Genomic DNA, 15,886 nt, shown 5'->3' with positions numbered 1-15,886 from the left:
GGTATGGGGCATGGTAGGGGAGTTAGAAGTTGGGGGAAGGGGAGGTAGATTGGGTATGCAGTTAGAAGGCATGGGAAGGGGAAGGGAGGAGTGGGTTGGGTGTTGGGTTGTTGCGCAGAGGTTGTAGGAGTTGTAGGTGTGTGAGGTGAAGAGGAGAACGTTGAGTGGGGCTCGGGTCAGGTGGTGTTGGTTGTAGAAACGCACCGATGAGGGCAGGGGAGAGGGAGTTATGTGAGGGATTAAGGATGGGTGGTGTCACAGTGTTAGTCGATGAGGATGAAGCAAACGGGAATATAGACTCTTTGAAAGTGACATGACGTGATATAATGAGCTTACCACTAGCCGTATCGAGATATTTATAACCACGAAATTCTTGTAGGTATCCTAGGGAGACACATTTTATGGAGTGGGATGCGAGTTTGTGTGGTCGTTTGGAAGAGAGATTTAGATAGCAAGCGCACCCGAAAACTCAGAGATGAGAGTAGGTGGGATTTTTGAGAAACAAAGCAGAAGTGAGAGAGCGAAATTTGAGAATTTTATGGGTAGAATAGTGTGAAGATGTACCGCGGCCAGGAGGGCGTCAACCTAAAATTCAAGCGGTATAGAGGCATGCTGAAGTAAGTCAAGGACGATTACAATGATACGACGTATCATGTGTTCGGCTTTTCTATTTTGATGAGAAGTTTGTGGATACGAGAAACAGAAAACGAGACCATTATATTATCATCGAAATTTTTAAACTCATTGTTATCGAACTTGCATCCTAAGTCACATTAAAAGGCTTTGATAGAGCGTTGGAATTGTGTTGTGACATAATTACGGAAATGTACAAATTTAGTGAACGTCTCGGGTTAAAATTTTAATGGGTACACCCACATAAATTGAGTGAAATTGTCAATTAAAATCAAATAATATTTGTACCCAGCTTTACTAGTTATGGGTGACGTCCATAAATCACTATGAATGATATCGAACGGTGGAAGAGTAGTAGACAAAGAATCAGAGAAAGGTAACCGTTTATGCTTACTTAGTTAAAAAGAATGACATAAGTTTTTTGATTTGCTAGCACACGCAGTACTGGAACAAGACTTAAGAAAATTCAAAACAGAGGCACCGCGGTGACCTAACGGGAATGCTAGACATCAGACGAAAAAGCCAGAAGAGTAGGACTTGACATGGACGAATTTGCAAGAGATCCGGCTGACACGGGATGAAAATCGCCATCACTATTGCTCCTCAAAATCAGATTTCCATTCACTAAATCCTTCACAGAAAAATGACGTGGATAAAATTCGACGGAAACATTGTTATGTTTGGTAAATTGTCAAACTGATATCAGATTTTTAATTATTTTAGACGTGTAAAGCACATGTCGAAGGTGACGGGATCGAGTGGGTGTGGCAAGGGTGATGTGTCCATGACCATGAACCAAAATAGTAGCGCCATTCCCGACATAAATATAGTGAATCGTACTAGAATTTAGAGGAGAATGAAACATGCATGCGCCTGCACTGAGGTGACACGATGTGCATGTGTCCATATAGAAAGGCCCGTTATTTTAAGGTTAGAGATTGAGAGCGTTGAACGCTTGGCCCAAGTCAGTCGGTTGAGAGAGCTCGTCTATGGCGACATGAGCCTGACCATAACTGGATACTGGATGTCCGCCGGTGCTTTTACGAGAGGAAGAACGAGGAGAAAAGGAAGGAGTCGTAGGCCACGGCTGCCAGGGGTTGTCCATCCCGGATTGGTGGGGGTAGGGACACGGCGGAGAGGGAGGGGGGAGGTCTATCCGGCAGGTCAGGAGGGCATGGGTCCCTATATAGGGGTGGAAGTAGTAGGGGTGGTAGATTGCTTGGACTGGTTGCGATGTCCCCCACTCTTGTGACCACCATTGTTGCGCTTGCCACCCATGGTGACGATTGTTGCGAGGCTGAGTGGATTTGGGTGCATCATCCCAAGTGCGTGAATCATATTTAGGGGAAGATGGGGCAGTCAAAGCCATGGGGTTCATCACGGTTATAGCGGCGATAAATCTCAAGCTCAATAATGTTGCGAGCCGTCTCAAAATTAGGTAGTGTTTGGTTTATATATGATGCGACCATATCGTACTCCTTAGGCAGGCCACGAACAAATTGAAGAACCACGTGCTGATCGTTGATGACGACACCAATGTCTTTTAATAATCCTGACAACTCTCGGAGACGTTGACAGTAAACATTGAAAGACGGGAGACTTGCGAGTTTGAGATTATTAAAGTGATGTTCGAGGCTGGCGGCACGGGATCGCTTATTATTGAGAAAAATATTTCGAACGTGATTCCAAGCCTCTTGGGTAGTGGACTCCGGTTCGAGGATGCGAGGCATCAAGTTATCGGACATGGTGCCATAGATCCATTGTAAAACGTTTGCATGGAACGATTTTGTACCACGCCTCGTACAGAGGATCAGTTTCAGCGGGAGGTTTAGTGCCATCAATGTGATGCAAAACGTTATAGCCACGAGGATGAAGCGTAACAGATTTACCCATGAAGCATAGGAAACCTTTATCCCGTCAAATATACATACTTTATTCTGAATATTGGTGACGGTGTAGACCGGGTGGAGAGATAGTTTAGACATGGACTGATCGGATTTGTCGTCGCCGGGCATCGGTGCGTGAGGCTAGCCGCAGCGTGACAAGACAGGCCGAGGTGTTTTGCCGTGAGTAAAAACAAGAAGAGAGAAATTCTGACCTAATTTACTGATACCGTGTGAATTGTATAATTTCTGAAGAAGGGAGTGCATTCTTATTGATATATATAGGTACAAGGGATCCTAACTTAGCTAATTACAAGGCACGAATCGGGCTAAGCAAGTCAACTAATAATCTAGAGTATCAAAGAGATAGTTACAATATTGACAAGAAGATATACACAATCAATACATAATATTTCCTAATAGTGCATATTGTAGTGGACAGTCAGATCAGCTAAATAAGGTGGACATGATAGGGATCCAAATTTCCCGACAGACGGAGACATGAACCAAGGAGGAGCAAAATAAGGTGCTCCCAACTTTAACAATTACCTCTAATTATTCAACGTTAGGATAAGCTTAATATTAGAGGTTAGTTAGAAGATAGACGAGACGATTGAAGTGAAACCCAGCACAATAGGTTAACTAGGACAAGAAATAGAGAAGGAAAAGTTCAATGCTTGATATTAGAATGGAGTGTTGTCTTCCTATCGACTTGAAGCAACAAATCTCATGTAAGATTATTGAATAATATACCTAAAATAAGAAAATCTAAAACTAATTGTTTATATTTATTTTACTTATGATTATTCTGACAATCTAATATTTTGCAATGTTGATTGTTCATGAGTTTAACAGCTGTGCTAACTGAGGGTGGGAGAGGGGATGTTAGAGGAGGATGAGGGCGAGCTGAGTTTGGATTCTAAGTACCTAAGAGGGGGAGGGGGTGAACTACGTCATATTTAATATTTTTAAAACTAAAATTAATTGATTTAAGCTAAATCAAATGAAATAAGTTCGCAAGTGCATAACCAACACCCTCTCAAATGAAGGTTAAAAGGCGTATAGGTTGAATTGACTAGAGCAACAATATGAGTGATCTGTCACTTGTTGGCTTTGTGAGTGTTTTAAGCAACATGTCAAACTGACAGTATAGTTGATTGTTGTCTTAATGAATAGAGGAACAACTTAAACTAAGATTTGAAACGGAAAATAACAAGGTAAACAATTATAACACAATGATTTTGAATTGGTTCGGTCCATACTCTATAGGACTACGTCCAATTTTCTTCTCATTAATAGTTTGAAGCTGTAATACTACGCTTTTCTAGTCCTTACGTACTCGGTCGAGTGGGCTTTACTCGACCGAGCAGGTGTCTTGTACGTTTTAAGCAGGCTACTGCCTTGGGTGTACTCGTCCGAGTTTAGGGGACACTCGGTCGAGTAGAGCGTACTCGGTCAAGTGCCTCTGGTACTCGGCCGAGTGCCAGGTATGATACGGGTTAATAGCGCGGTTTTGATTAAAATGATTAGAGGATATATAACCATATTCGTTCGTTGCTAAATCACTGTTACGTAAACCTAATTACATTTTAGCTTCCTCTAATCATCTTCATCAATTCCCAAGCAAAGGTTGATCAATTGTGGGTTTCTGGATCTCTCTTTCTGTGTCAATCGCGTTAGTAAGTTCTAGTCTCTTTAATCCGTTTACTGTTAAAGTTATGCAAACCCTAGATTGGATTAATTTGGGGAATTAGTAATGGGTGTATATTATATTGATTAATGAAGGGTAGTTAGTAATTATTACGTGATAATTGGTTGTAGGTGACTGATTCTTAAAGGTCGTTGTTGATTGCTAATGTTCGCAAGTGGATTTGCTATAAAGGTAGAGTTTCCCTAGTCAGTATGATATTAATGTGATTTCAATTAGAGGTGATAGTTTGTTCTCTTACGATTCTAAAGGTAGGTCACACGCCGAAAATGACCAAGAAACGAGTGAGATATGACTGTTCTACGATAACTGGACGTTGTTGAGAACTGCATAGGGTACTCGACCGAGTGCACCTTTATACTCGACCGAGTACCCGTACTCGATCGAGTATCCTTTATACCTACTTTACGAGCTTCTAATCTCCCTCTACTCGGTCGAGTAGAGTGGACACTCGACCTAGTACCCCTGTTATGGTCTGATGATTACCTTTTGACCCCCTTTGCATGTCACATTGGTTTCAGAGGTGTTGTTTTGCTTCTTAATGCATTGTCTTACACATATATATTGGTCGTTTTGCATGAGTTAGACGAATCTTATGATGTGGAGGGTACCACCTTATAACTGGTATGGTCTTATGACAAACGCATATGGTTATATGTGATTGTGATGGATAGTGTGAAGAGGAAGTGAAGTTGATGAGTTTATTGAGTCAAGGAGAAAGATTGCAATGTATGGTGAATGGTCGTGATGTAAGATTGGGTAATGTAGTAATGTTTTTTTGTGGTCAAGTTGATTATGATTTTTCTTTTCTTTTGCAAGTCGACCTTGAATTGCGATAAAATATTAATAAAATTCTGTTTGGACCAATTGGATTGCGACAATTCTTGTAAATTGATTATTTGCATTTTGGACTTAATTTCAATTCTCACACTTCAATGACTCTCTGTATTTTCTAAAAGGTGTAATAGCTCAGAACATGGTTAAGTGATAACTTGCTTGTGATTTTTCGAAGTGGCCACATGTTTTATAGTACTTGCGGATGTGTGCTTTTATGTGTTTTATGATGAGTAAGCTTTACATCCTAAAATCTCATAACCTTATTCTACAAGGAGATGGGTGAGAGGGTATAAAATTTTGCGTGGTTTAACATGTCAAGTATGTTATAGTATGATTAGAAATATGGAGATCATTATGCGATTGTCGTGGAGTATGAAGTAATTGCGATCCGAAAAAGGAAGATGTGGTAATGTTTAATGAGAATAGTATGGGCAGGGGTGACGATTTAATAATGTTTGAAGCATGTTTATAATGTTGGTTTGCTGAACATAGTACTAATTATTGTTAGGAAAGTAATTCGTGTAAGTATGAGATGTTGTATCATAAGAAAATATGTATGCGTGTTTCAATTATTTTGCATAACGAGTTAATGACATTGTTGATATGTGAATCAGAGTAGTTGTGCCATATGCTAGGAATAAGTGGACATGGAAGAATTATATGATTTTATGAATTCTGTATGGCATGTCTTGAGATATGGATACACTTGCATAATGGCATGAATTGGTAGCCTACATGACGACATGAGTAGCTAGCAGTTAATTTATTAGCAACTATATTCGTGTTTCTAATGGGAAGACCAGATGTGAATGAGATGTGTACAATAACAGGTGAAAATTTATGCATATAAGAGAAAATGTTCTTTTGTATGAAATAATACCGAACACGTTATTAATTATGATGTAAATGACAAGTGTGCTAAAATGCATTTACATTTTCACTAGTACAAAATATGCACATGGCCACGGTTAAAAATGGCATATGGCTACGATTGTACAACCGTAGTAAATCAAGGAGATAGTTGTAAGCTAGGCACCTAAGGCTACGAATGTACAACCGTAGCCTAAAATAAAAAGGCTACGGTTATTTTAGTCAACCGTAGCTGTATGTTAAGAAAAGGCTACGGTTATATAAGAACAACCGTAGCCATAAGTTGCGAAAAGGCTACGGTTATATGTAAATAATCGTAGCCGTTTCTCAAATTAAAAAAAATATAATGGGAGCCTAATACAATTTGTATGAACATCAACAGTCAAAATTATATTATATAGATAAATGTTATATTTTGGCAGTTTCACAATTGACATTTAACTGATATAGTTCAGCCACAAGAAATTTAATACAATAAAAATCAGCTACTCAACACACGCTTCATTCTATTCGTACATTAAAGGTTTACTTCTCCATTTTCTCCTTCATTAAGGACATTATAGCATCAACTAAGTCTGAGATTTTGTAACAATCAACCTTGATTCAACAAAAAGAACAAAGTAAGTCATGAGACAGTCACACAAATTACTCAAATTACTGACAAAACCATTTTCTCAAAATAGAATATAATAGAGTACAAAACATTTTTTGACTTACAAAAGATATATATAGAACAAAATAATAAATAACTAAGTGGTCATAAAGAAGTTCAGCTTATCACGCAAACAAATTCTCAAATGAGTGCATCATATGCAAAATTCTAGGGAGATCTCTCCATATATAGTTCATTTGCTCAAAAGCATGCATTTAGGCGTAACAATATGTCAAACCAAAGAAAGGGAAGAGAATAATGGTATCTTCTAATATGGATCATTTCAGGTCATTAGATAACCCAAACGGCATCATAACATACTCATAATGACCATACCTCGATGTAAAAGCTGTCTTTGGTATGTCTTCCTCTCTAATATTCACCTGATGGTAACCTGACCTCAAATCAATCTTGGAAAAGACTGTTGCACCGCTCAACTGATCAAACAAATCATCTATCCTTGGCAAAGGATACTTGTTCTTTACTGTTACTCTGTTCAGCTCCCTATAATCGATGCACAACCTCAAGCTCCCATCTTTCTTCTTCACAAACAAAACTGATGCTCCCCACGGTGATACACTAGGTCTCATGTATCCCTTCTCAATCATATTATCCAGCTGCTTCCTTAACTCCTCCAACTCCTTAGGACCCATACGGTACGATGCTTTAGAGATTGGCCCCGTCCCCGGTTTCAGCTCAACACTGAAATCTATCTCCCTCTTAGGTGGCAACCCCGAAATCTCCTCTAGAAAGACATCTGGAAACTCTCCCACCACTGGTATCTGCTCAACTGACGGACTCTCCACTCTATGATCTCTCACATGGCATAAGATCAACGGGCATCCCTTCCTCAGATAAGACACACTAATCCACTTAGGACCTCTCAAAGAAACCCTCTTTTGATGATAATCTATCTTAGCCTTATACTTACCCAACCAGTCCATACCAACTATCATCTCAGAACCCTCCAAAGGAAACTCTAACAGATCCACTGGTAGGTCAACCTGCCCAACTATCATAGACACACCTCTATACAACCGCCCACAAGATACAGACTCACCAGAAGGTATAAAAACTTCCTCTCTTACAGAGTCATACTCACTCAAACCCAATCGTTTAGCATGACTCGACGATACAAACGACTGTGACGCTTCCGAATCAAACAAAACAAAAGTAAAAAATTCATTAACAAGAAATGTACCGGTGATAACATGAGCATTATCCTCAGCTGCTTTCTTCTCCGTCATAAATAGCTTGCCACTAGTCTTCTGTCCACCTCCCTGGACAGTACTAGCTGAGGTAGACGGCTTAGCAGCCGTCCCCTGGTTGTTGTTGTTGTTGTTGTTGTTGTTGTTCGTCGCCGGTCTCTGGTATGAATTACCGCTGATACGTGCATTTTACATAGTCTTTTTAGCCTATTTTGTGCACGTATTTCCATACTTTTATCACGGTTTTATGCTACGAAATGCCCCGAATATGCTACTTTGGGTTATTATGTCTTAATTACAGGAATGAACCAGAAAGTAGCGAAATCAAGCCATTTACCGTCTATTTTGCATGCATTTGGAGAAAGAGTAGATTTGGAGCGGGAAATATTGCTGTCTTGGGATGCGTGAAGGTGTTTCGGGCACTAAAAGGACAAGTCAAAGTCAAACTAGCGTGGATACGAGCTGCTGAAGTCAAGTTTCACTTGATCGAGTGATTTATTACTCGATCGAGTGGTTTTAGGTTGTATAATAAGTCGATCAAGGGGTTAGATTACTCGATCGACCAGTTCTTTTTGTGCATTACTCGATCGAGGACACTATTAGTCGATCGAGCAGGTTTTAGAGTTAACTTCACTCGATCGAGTGATATCACTGCTCGATCGAGTGGACTTTGCTACGGGTTGGGCTTTTTAGTTCAATTCCGTCATTAGGTTTAATCCTACTCCTATTTTCTTATAAATAGGAGTTAGGACGTCATTTGTAATCATCCAATAACCCGGAGGCAGGGATCACGTTATTCTTCTCCCTACCTTTGCTACTGTTGCTTTTATTTCCGGATCAATAATTAGTATTAATTCTTTCTCTTCTTTTTCTTACTGATTATTTATGTTTATTTCTTCTCCTTTATTTCTTGTTTCCCCCATTCCCATGTCTAGCTAATTTCCCCTAGTATGTTAGGATTAGGGAAGCCGTGGTAGCGATGCTTTAACTGTATTAAATAGATTAGTCCTGCGATAGGAATTGTATTAGGCAATTTAATTGTTATCCAAATCGAATGTATGCATGCAGGAGACCAATAATTCTAGTTAACCCCGACCTAGATCGAAAGATTGGAAGGGAAGGCTTGCTTAATTACAATAGGGTATTGCAGGTGAGGGCGAAAGTTAAGTCTTTTACACTCTAGGGCGGTTTAAGGACCGAAAGGTGACGACCATAGCTCTTCTTATCAATAGTCTAATCGCCTTAATATTCCTGATATAATAGATCCGATAGCTGCCACGGTGGACCGACTCTTAGCATACTTCTTTCTTTTACTGTTAATTCTTTCCCTTGCCTTAATTTCTAGTTTAGTTGAATCAATTCAACCCCAATAGTGACATTTAGACAGATAAATAGACAAATAGATAGTACACCGCCTCCCTGTGGAGATCGACCCTACTTGCCGCTGACTTCTGTTAGCAGTAATCTAGGTATTTTATTTTTGGTGTAGAAACGACCGCATCAAATTTTGGCGCCGTTGCCGGGGAGGCAATCTATTTATTTATTTGTTTAATTTTATCTGTTTGTAGCCTCAGGGGATTTTTCCCTTGAGGCCGTTTTAATCTTTTGTTTAGTCTTTGTTTTGATAGGCCTTACAGGTACTACCTAGACAGTTCTAGGTGAAAGACACGATCAAAGGAAGGCTTGAGTACCTTTGACCCATCACCGATGTCCCATTATATGGAAATGTAGGTGATCTGCTATGAGAGATGTGGTTCTGCTGAGCACAATGCAGCTGTAGTTGTGCCGCCACATCCGACCTATCAATGGCCACCGCAACAAGATTCCCCTGATACCCAAGAAGAAGACCTTGCGGAGCTGAAATTCTTGATGGAGGAACTTGCATTCCAAGTGCAAGAATATGTCTCGCGATTTGATGAGCTCGAGTCTGCGATTGCTCAATTAGCAGTGAGATGGAGAGAGAAGAGATTGCGGAGCTGACATATTCGATGAGAATGCTTGTATCACAAATGCAAGAGAGTGATAGATATATGGATGCTCGAATCCCTGAACTGGAGTCACAAATAGCTCAGTTAGCAGCTGAGATGCAAGAAGAAGAGGTTTATCTTGCTGAGAGCGATCTTTCTCGTAAGGAAACCGTGTTGCCCAATGATGATGATGACTTCTATGACTCGGACGACGAGTTCCTATCATATTTCACTACCCCACGCGAAGATTTCAGCGCTGTACAGGAGGAATCACTCGATCGAGTGACAATTATTGGTCGATCGAGTGACCTTCCAGAAGAACTTGCTCGATCGAGTGATATCACTGCTCGATCGAGTGGATTTCAGGAGAACAGTTCTCGATCGAGTGATTCTGCCACTCGATCGAGTGAATTGCGGGAAGAGATTGGTCGATCGAGTAGTAACTCTGCTCGATCGACTGGTTGGGTCATTGGGAGCTGTAATTCGTCATTTAGGCTTGATTTAGATGACGACTTTGATGATGACAACGGTTATGGTGAGTCTCCCTTATTCAAAGCCGAGCTGGATGCGCTTGAGGCTGAGATTTACGGGACGGATTCCACTGAGGGCGACAAAAGGACAGCTAAGTCGGTAATTACTCCTAGCACGGAAGAGGTAATGAATTCTTTTATCTATGATTCCGTCATTAAGAGTGATCCACCTGAGGTAGTAAACGGTAATTTTATTATTATTTGTAAATTGCCTCGTCTTATTCATGCTCCCTTTTTCAAAGCTATGCCCCCTCATATGTGGACGCATAAATTAGCAATTTCTCACCATCCTTGTCATTTTAAAATTGTTAATCTGATTTGGAGCCCTAAATTATTGACAATTGCTCCCGCGCTCCTATATTTTGTGGATAAATTTAGGAGCGCCCATAGGAAATTTGTTAGACTTAAATGTCCGCATATCTTTATTTCCTACCTTGCTATTCCACTATGGTGCTACTTATGCTGTTGTGTAGCACACGCGCAGGTTTATGATTTAATGCTGCGCGCTTTGAGCTGTTTTGATCGTGATTAATTATAGAGGCTCGAAGAAAAAGAAGGTCGAGCTGGGACCTGACTGAAGCTAGCGCTACCCGGGAGGCAACCCGGAGATTTTATTTTGTTCTTTATTTTATTTCAGTTGTAATAAATGGTTTTATACCATAGACTTTATCAGTTTGCTTGTCTAGTTAGTTTACGGGCTGTTTTTCATTATGTTTTGCAGGTACACGCTGAGATCCACTCGATCGAGTAGTTTCTCTACTCGATCGAGTACCTTTGCTGATGAATCCAGTCGATCGAGTGAAGATGTTACTCGATCGACCCCCTGCAGAACTGAAACTACTTGATCGACTGGTGCACCATTCGATCGAGCTGTTCTTGAGCGCCCACCCACTCGATCGACCACTGTTGGACGGACATCGAGTATGTTTGACTTGGATTAGCTTCCTGAGACGGTTTTCCGGACCTTAGCAACCTCCCATTTCATGGTCGGTTTGGGGAGGTCCCCTTATTTCGCGCTATCTTGTGAGTTTTCCCGCTTTTACTCTCTTTCTCCTTCAGTTTGCATTTCCTTTCCATGTTTTGGTACAATGAGGGCATTGTACGGTTTGGTTTGGGGAGGTTATGCATCCATATCTCAATCTCATTTTTGTCTTTATTGCATTTCTGTTATCGCGTTTAATTTTCTGTTTGCATTGTTTTTATTTCATTAAAATCAAAAATTCCATAAAAATTTAAAAATTTAAAAATTATTGAAATTCAAAAAAAAAATTTCACGTTTATTTTAGCATATAGGTTGAGTCGGAACGGTAGATTTCAATGATGATATTGCACTATAACTGTCTTTTTGCTTAAGCCTTGCATTGAACTGTTATCTTTTAGCTTTGTCTTTTGCATGTCTACGAGTTAATGTTTAATTTAGCTGAACGAATAGACTTGACCTGAAATTTTGGCAACCTACTTATAATTTCTAAGATTTAGAGCCTTTTAAACTGGTGTCATTTGTGACCAGTTTCATGTAGGATTGTGAGTAGTTACTCCTTGCATAACATGTAACATTAATTTGCACGTATATGAAATTCAATTGTTTTTTTTGCCGTCATACATTCGGGTTAGTGGTTGGTGTCACATGCAGGGAGGTGCTTACATTTTCCCTTTTCTTTCATTTTTACCCATTTAACTCCACATTAGCCAAATTTGCCAGTTGACCCTCTAGCTACATCCAAATTTAGCCTGCCTTGTCAAGCTAGTTTAGATTGTTGTTTTGCGGTATATATTTCATTGTATCAAATGTTGGCGCATATTCTATTGAATCGGAGTTGGTAATTTATGAAGAGAAGGAGGATGATGAAAAAAAAGACGTGAAAATGAAAAAAAAAAAAAAAAAAAAGAATCGAAAAAAGAAGATGAAAAATGAAAAAAAAGAAAAAAATTCGAAAAAAGATGTTGTTTGGTTGACGGTTTCTACTCCTATGCTTTATCATTATCATTTGAGGAGTATTATCAGTTTGGTTTGGTGAGATTTATGCCAATTGAAGGGCATGTGCTTAATTCATAATTGAGTTGAGAATTGGATGTTGATATATGGTTTTGTTTAGGTACTAGCTTGATCACCTATACCTCCACATTCCCATAAATGTTTTGCCTTTTCTTACCCATTGCCTCACTTTACCATATTTTTGTAAGCCCTCGGCTGTGACGGACCTTGTTTGGTTGGAATGTATGTTTGGTAGTTAGAATTGTCTATCATATCAGTTGCATGCATGTTTATGTGGGTCGTAGTTTAGGTGAGCGACTATTCCTCTTTCTCTCTTTTACTTATATATGTTCACCCTTTGCTTCATGAGAGAAGAGTGACCCGTGAGAGTCCATTGTTAAAGGTCTTGCAAGGTCGACGGTTCAGCTAGTTTTATAAACATCTTACAACTCGTTTGCATTTGACTGTTTAGCTATAAGTGTTAGTTTGCTTGCCTTAAATTGGTTCAAGTGGACAAGTTAGGCTAGCTCTGAGTTATCATTTCCGTTCCATTAGTTTAGTTTTGAGTTTACTCGAGGGCGAGTAAAGGTTTGGTTTGGGGAGATTTGATACGTGCATTTTACATAGTCTTTTTAGCCTATTTTGTGCACGTATTTCCATACTTTTATCACGGTTTTATGCTACGAAATGCCCCGAATATGCTACTTTGGGTTATTATGTCTTAATTACAGGAATGAACCAGAAAGTAGCGAAATCAAGCCATTTACCGTCTATTTTGCATGCATTTGGAGAAAGAGTAGATTTGGAGCGGGAAATATTGCTGTCTTGGGATGCGTGAAGGTGTTTCGGGCACTAAAAGGACAAGTCAAAGTCAAACTAGCGTGGATACGAGCTGCTGAAGTCAAGTTTCACTTGATCGAGTGATTTATTACTCGATCGAGTGGTTTTAGGTTGTATAATAAGTCGATCAAGGGGTTAGATTACTCGATCGACCAGTTCTTTTTGTGCATTACTCGATCGAGGACACTATTAGTCGATCGAGCGGTTTTAGAGTTAACTTCACTCGATCGAGTGATATCACTTTCTCGATCGAGTGGACTTTGCTACGGGTTGGGCTTTTTAGTTCAATTCCGTCATTAGGTTTAATCCTACTCCTATTTTCTTATAAATAGGAGTTAGGACGTCATTTGTAATCATCCAATAACCCGGAGGCAGGGATCACGTTATTCTTCTCCCTACCTTTGCTACTGTTGCTTTTATTTCCGGATCAATAATTAGTATTAATTCTTTCTCTTCTTTTTCTTACTGATTATTTATGTTTATTTCTTCTCCTTTATTTCTTGTTTCCCCCATTCCCATGTCTAGCTAATTTCCCCTAGTATGTTAGGATTAGGGAAGCCGTGGTAGCGATGCTTTAACTGTATTAAATAGATTAGTCCTGCGATAGGAATTGTATTAGGCAATTTAATTGTTATCCAGTCGAATGTATGCATGCAGGAGACCAATAATTCTAGTTAACCCCGACCTAGATCGAAAGATTGGAAGGGAAGGCTTGCTTAATTACAATAGGGTATTGCAGTGAGGGCGAAAGTTAAGCTGTTTACACTCTAGGGCGGTTTAAGGACCGAAAGGTGACGACCATAGCTCTTCTTATCAATAGTCTAATCGCCTTAATATTCCTGATATAATAGATCCGATAGCTGCCACGGTGGACCGACTCTTAGCATACTTCTTTCTTTTACTGTTAATTCTTTCCCTTGCCTTAATTTCTAGTTTAGTTGAATCAATTCAACCCCAATAGTGACATTTAGACAGATAAATAGACAAATAGATAGTACACCGCCTCCCTGTGGAGATCGACCCTACTTGCCGCTGACTTCTGTTAGCAGTAATCTAGGTATTTTATTTTTGGTGTAGAAACGACCGCATCAACCGCCATTTCGGTTAGCCCCACCGTTGTTGTTACTCTGACCACCCATGTTGTTCCACGACCCAGCCGGGTTGTTACTAGCATAGCTCTGCGAAGGACCCTGAGAGAAACTCCCATGTGACGGTCTCTGGAAACCCCCACTCATAGCACTGGTTCACTCATGCCTCTTGTGGCCCATACCGCCACAGTTAAAACAAATCATACCCCATCTGCTACTACCACTCCCACAACCACGCCCAAAGGAAGCCCCAGCACTAAACCCCGAACCCGATGAATATGCCCTTGCCTGGTTGTGGCCACCCTTCTTGTAACTGGATTGACCACCTCCCTCACTCTCAGTTTTCCTCTTCTCAGAGCCTCTCTCCTTGGTCATCTCAACTAACCTCTCGGCTTTCCCAGCACGCTCATAAACCTCCTTCACATCCGTAAGAGCTCCCACCGGTAACTTCTCCATAATCTTGGGGGCCAACCCCTTCTCAAACCTCAATGCCAAGTTCTCTTGGCTCAGCCCCATATCCTCAGCATACCTCGATTTCTCATTAAACTTATGGTAGTACTCAGCAACGGTCATCTCAAAGGTCATCTTAAACTCATCAAACTCTTCCCTCAACTTACTACGCACATGTTCAGGCACAAACTCACGCCTCATCGCTTTCTTGAACTCATCCCAAGGGATCGCAGGTAACCCCTGTTTCTGATATATATCCAAAGCACTCACCTTTACCTTGTCCCACCACTCACCAGCTGCCTCCTTCAAGTAGAACGCAGCCTGTTCCACTCGAAGCTCATCTGGGCAATGAACCAGATTGAGTATATTCTCCATCTCTCTGTGCCAATTATCCAGTAATATTGGCGCCCCTGTCCCCTTATACTCCTTAGGGTTGAACCTCGATATGTGAATGCTGATCTTGGAAGGATCAACATCTCTATCCTTTCCTACTCTTTTCAAAGCCTCTGTGAAAGCATCCTGGTGCTCCAACATCTTTACTATGTCATCAACGGTCATACTCAGCTCTAGCATACAACGCGGTTCTCTTTGGCGGCATCTTGTAACTATATAAGAGAAAAGTAAACATAAACACACATCCCACATCTCAAACACGCATACGACCTGTATAGAACCTACTCGATCGAGCCCTTAACCCACTCGATCGAGTTGAGGTCACTCGATCGAGTTGCCCCTCCACTCGATCGAGTGCCTCGACTCCAGAACTTGACCAGAAAGCTCCCAAAAACGTACTCGATCAAGCTGACCACCCACTCGATCGAGCTGACCCTACTCGATCGAATGCCACCACCTACTCGATCGAGCGCCCAAAAACTTACTTCTGCCCAGAAAGCGAAAAATACCTACTCGATCGAGTCACACCCACTCGATCGAGCCTCTCACCTACTCGATCGAGTGCCCCCCACTCGATCGAGTCATGCAGACTTGTATACACTACCCGCATGTTCAACTCACACTCCAAACTTTCTATATTCTTAGCAAAACGACAACAACAACATACGTACTTACGCATCAATTTATATATATAACAACAAAACACTTTTCATAAATCTAACATGCCACGTTATAAATCAAACATCATGCTTTCAATCAATACACATACGATTCATGTCATTATCATCCTTCAATTCATATCTCTCATCCTCCATATGCATACATCCACCGATTCACACCACATACTACTAT

This window comes from Silene latifolia, chromosome 9 (assembly GCF_048544455.1).
Source record: "Silene latifolia isolate original U9 population chromosome 9, ASM4854445v1, whole genome shotgun sequence".
NCBI lineage: Eukaryota > Viridiplantae > Streptophyta > Magnoliopsida > Caryophyllales > Caryophyllaceae > Silene > Silene latifolia.
This window is presented reverse-complemented; position numbering follows the sequence as displayed.